Here is a 5,264-nt window from a genome sequence, read left to right as displayed (position 1 = left end):
ATACCTGAACAGTTCAGCTTGAGGTCTTAGTATACTCATCAATATGTCATGTCCTAGGAATCCTGTTTTAAGACTAATGAAACAATCAGCTCAGAGTAGGTGTTAAGACACTGCTCAGACAACTCTGTGCCAAGAGTAATCAACTCGCCAGTTTCTCAGCTGGTGATGAGCACAGTTTGAGGTACAGCAGAGGAAAGATGGTGACAACGCTCATTGACATTTAGCAAGTAACGGGGGACACACACAATCGCAACACTTGTTCACACATGTGATTTATTAGCCTAGTGGTTATAAGTATTTAGGCATGTCATGTGACTAAGGCCTCGTGTGAAGTCATTGTCAAAAGTGAAAGAAATACTGTTGGATGTAGGTCTAGATTTGAGTTGATCATCTCGAAAGAATACTTGGATATTTCAACTCCAAAGCAATTGCCACAGATGATCCATTATATTGGCCTCTAACCATGTGTAGAGTCTGCAATGGAATGCAGTCGGGCAGATCAGGTGGGACCATTCTAGCCTATGAGAGAGCAGATTCCAGTGTGACAGGCACAACTCCGATATAAATGGTTTTCTCAGTTTCTGGCATGTCATGTGTGCTACTTGTATCAGTACTCGTAACAACCTAAGCATTACAAAACGTATATTTGCTCAAATAAGCCATTATATTTGTCGTCAATGAAATTCGACATCTTATTGACGGCCATACAAAAACCTTACCCGCTTGAGAAGGCAGATTTTGGCCGTAGTTATCCTTCTCGCTCTTCTCGACTCTTCCTCTTTGCTATGGCGCAGAAACAACTTACTAGGTGGCTTGTTCCATTTGAGACCTTGGGATTAAGGTTGTATCTGACATTTGTTAAGTTGATAGGTCGGTGTAGTTTTTAAGAAAGTGTCTATATAAAAAAAGAACCTGGTTTGGAAGATCTTACAGATGTACAAAAAGAATGCCCATTGCAGTATCCACTGACACAGTGGGCTGGAGTGAGTACTATAGCATGGTATCAAAAGGCAACCTATTCCATATCGGTCTGGCCATGTTTTAAATCTGGAAGCCTTAATGGTGACCCGTCAGTTTGCGACATATAACAATTTTAGCTATTTTTTATTTTGTTTTTAACCATGCTGCGCGACGCTGTTCAGCGACCAAAAATGATAATGGTGGCCAGTGGCGCTGTTTCCCCCCTAATGCAGATTCAGTCTTTAAACGGTTGTAGGCTGTTTTTTTTTTTCACCGGTCAAGTCTATGGCAATGGAAATGCATTGGGATTTTTAGAAATGTGGTTGTAGTATCAACACTTGTGGGTTTTTTCACCCCACAGTTCCAGTGTCAGTCTGCACGTTTTTGGTAGTGGTGGCTTTTACGGTTCTGGTGGTGGAGTAAAGACCATGAGTATGTTGGATTTTAGAAATTGTTCAGCAAGCACATCTGAGATCTCACTACTTCCCCACAGGACAGGCTATGGTTCTGGAGTGACGGCTCCAAATTTGATTACGAGAGCTGGGCTGAAGGGGAGCCGAATAACCACTATGGTGCCAGAGAGCCATGTATTCAGATGAACTTTGGAGGTACAGTAAGCCCATTATCATTCATCAAATTCAACTTTTTCAGAGTACGTTTAACAAATAAATGTGACTTACTTTTCTATTTCGTGTTTCCTCTTAAGCTGAAAACGGCTGGAACGATGAATCATGTGGGAAGAGCTATCCCTCCGTGTGCTCCATAAGAACCTGTTTAATCCTTCAAACTATCAATTGAAACCAAAAATGCTACGCCGGTGTCAGCATCCTAACTGCAAATGTTATGTAGTTATTGTTTCTTGTCAATAAAACAGGTGTCTGTATTTAATCTCATGAGTCGTAATTAAACATTGATTCACTTTGAAGATGGAGTCTGTTCAGTGGGCATTTCAATTCTTTGATATTGTTTCTTGAAGAATAGAATTCTCTTAGGACCCAAAAAGTAGTCTCACTGTCAACTGCGTTAATTTTCAGTAAACATGTTTAAATATACACTAAAATAACACATCCTAGATCTGAATGAAATAATATTATGAAATACTTTTTTTCTTTACATAGTTGAATGTGCTGACAACAAAATGACACAAATAATCAATGGAAATCCACTTTATCAACCCATGGAGGTCTGGATTTGGAGTCACACTGAAAAATAAAGTGAAAAACCACACTACAGGCTGATCCAACTTGTAATGTCCTTAAAACAAGTCAAAATGAGGCTCAGTAGTGTGTGTGGCCTCCACGTGCCTGTATGACCTCCCTACAACGCCTGGGCATGCTCCTGATGAGGTGGCGGATGGTTTCCTGAGGGATCTCCTCCCAGACCTGCACTAAAGCATCCGCCAACTCCTGGACAGTCTGTGGTGCAACGTGGCGTTGGTGGATGGAGCGAGACATGTGCTCAATTGGATTCAGGTCTGGCGATCGGGCGGTCCATAGCATCAATGCCTTCCTCTTGCAGGAACTGCTGACACACTCCAGCCACATGAGGTCTTGCATTAGGAGGAACCCAGGGCCAACCGCACCAGCATATGGTCTCACAAGGGGTCTGAGGATCTCATCTCGGTACCTAATGGCAGTCAGGCAAGCACATGGAGGGCTGTGCGGCCCCCCCCAAAGAAATTCCACCCCACACCATGACTGACCCACCGCCAAACCGGTCATGCTGGAGGATGTTGCAGGCAGCAGAACGTTCTCCACGGGGTCTCCAGACACTGTCACGTCTGTCACATGTGCTCAGTGTCATTTTGCAGGGCTCTGGCAGTGCTCCTCCTGCTCCTCCTTGCACAAAGGCGGAGGTAGCGGTCCTGCTGCTGGGTTGTTGCCCTCTTACAGCCTCCTCCACGTCTCCTGATGTACTGGCCTGTCTCCTGGTAGTGCCTCAATGCTCTGGACACTACGCTGACAGATCCAGCAAACCTTCTTGCCACAGCTCGCATTGATGTGCCATCCTGGATGAGCTGCACTACCTGAGCCACTTGTGTGGGTTGTAGACTCCGTCTCATGCTACCACTAGAGTGAAAGCACCGCCAGCATTCAAAAGTGACCAAAACATCGGCCAGGAAGCATAGGAACTGAGGAGTGGTCTGTGGTCCCCACCTGCAGAACCACTCCTTTATTGGGGGTGTCTTGCTAATTGCCTATAATTTCCACCTGTTGTCTATTCCATTTGCACAACAGCATGTGAAATTTATTGTCAATCAGTGTTGCTTCCTAAGTGGACAGTTTGATTTCACAGAAGTGTGATTGACTTGGAGTTACATTGTGTTGTTTAAGTGTTCCCTTTATTTTTTTGAGCAGTGTATATGACCATAACAGACAGTATCTGGTGTGGCCACCAGCTGCATTAAGTACTGCAGTGCATCTCCTCATGGACTGCACCAGAGTTGCCAGTTCTTGCTGTGAGATGTTACCCCACTCTACCACGAAGGCACCTGCAAGTTTCTGGACAATTCTGGGGCTATGGGAATGGCCCTAGCCCTCACCCGCCGATCCAACAGGTCCCAGACGTGCTCAATGGGATTGAGATCCGGGCTCTTCGCTGAACACTGGCATTCCTGTCTTGCAGGAAATCACCCACAGAACTAGCAGTATGGCTGGTGGGGTTGTCATGTCAGGATGAGCCTGCAGGAAGGGTACCACATGAGGGAGGAGGATGTCTTCCCTGTACTGCACAGCGTTGATTGCCTGCTATGACGACAACCTCAGTCTGACGCTGTGACACACCGCCCCAGACCATGCCGGACCCTCCAAATCGCTCCAGAGTACAGGCCTCGGTGTAACGCTCATTCCTTAGACGATAAACGCGATTCTGACCATCACCCCTGGTGAGAGAAATCCGCGACTTGTCAGTGAAGAGCTTTTTTTGTTTATTTTCAGTCCTGTCTGGTCCAGCGAGGGTGGGTTTGTGCCCGTAGGTGATGTCTGGTGAGGACCTGCCTTACAACAGGCCTACAAGACCTCAGTCCAGCCTTTTGCGGACCGTCGGAGGGTTTGTGCCTTCCTAGTGTAGCTCGGGCAGTTGCCATCCTGTGCAGGTGTTACACGTGGTCTGCCACTGCGAGGTCGGTCCTGTCTCACTGCACGCACAATGCAATTTATTGCCCTGGCCACATCTGCAGTTCTCATGCCTCCTTGCAGCATGCTTAAGGCAGTATTAGACTTAAAATGAATCATCCAGCGATCATACACTGTTTACCAGGGGGTAGGGCTACCGACGTTAAGGCTAATCTGAAGATGGTGCTGGCTAAAGCTAAAACTGGCGAGTATAGAGATTGTTATCCACGTCGGCACCAACAATGTTAGGATGAAACAGTCAGAGATCACCAACCGCAACATAGCTTCAGCGTGTAAATCAGCTAGAAAGATGTGTCGGCATCGCGTAATTGTCTCTGGCCCCCTCCCAGTTAGGGGGCGTGATGAGCTCTACAGCAGAGTCTCAACTCAATCGCTGGTTAAACTGTTTTCTGCCCCTCCCAAAAGAGAATTTGTAGATAATTGGCCCTCTTTCTGGGACTCACCCACAAACGGGACCAAGCCTGTCCTGCTGAGTGACGGACTCCATCCTAGCTGGAGGGGCGCTCTCATCTTATCTACGAACATAGACAGGGCTCTAACTCCTCTAGCTTCACAATGAAATAGGGTGCAGGCTAGGCAGCAGGCTGTTAGCCAGCCTGCCAGCTTAGTGGAGTCTGCCACTAGCACAGTCAGTGTAGTCAGCTCAGCTATCCCCATTGAGACCGTGTCTGTGCCTCGACCTAGGTTGGGCAAAACTAAACATGGCGGTGTTCGCCTTCGCAATCTCACTAGAATAAAGACCTCCATTCCTGCCATTATTGGAAGAGATCGTGATACCTCCTTCAAAATAGGGCTACTTAATGTTAGATCCCTCACTTCAAAGGCAGTTATAGTCAATGAACTAATCACTGATCATAATCTTGATGTGATTGGCCTGACTGAAACATGGCCTAAGCCTGATGAATTTACTGTGTTAAATGAGGCCTCACCTCCTGGTTACACTAGTGACCATATTCCTCGGGCATCCCGCAAAGGCAGAGGTGTTGCTAACATTGACAAAATGAAGTTTTCGTCTTTTGAGCTTCTAGTCAGGAAATCTATGCAGCCTACTCAGTCACTTTTTATAGCTACTGTTTACAGGCCTCCTGGGCCATATACAGCGTTCCTCACTGAGTTCCCTGAATTCCTATCGGTCATTGTAGTCACAGCAGATAATATTCAAATTTTTGG

General features: G+C 46.3%; 1 long non-coding RNA gene across 1 annotated transcript; it reads left to right on the top strand.

Moving 5' to 3' along the window:
- The first annotated feature begins 1,451 nt into the window (after positions 1-1,451).
- Positions 1,452-1,885, top strand: LOC145850457 (uncharacterized). The gene is made up of 2 exons (XR_014380273.1): positions 1,452-1,568; positions 1,667-1,885. It is a non-coding gene; the product is annotated as an uncharacterized LOC145850457 (long non-coding RNA).
- The last annotated feature ends 3,379 nt before the right edge of the window (positions 1,886-5,264 follow it).

The sequence above is a fragment of the Salmo salar genome, chromosome 14, assembly GCF_965601325.2.
Source record: "Salmo salar chromosome 14, fSalSal1, whole genome shotgun sequence".
Taxonomy (NCBI): Eukaryota; Metazoa; Chordata; class Actinopteri; order Salmoniformes; family Salmonidae; genus Salmo; species Salmo salar.
The sequence above is the reverse complement of the archived record's forward strand: the minus strand, read 5'-3'. Positions and strand labels throughout refer to the sequence as shown.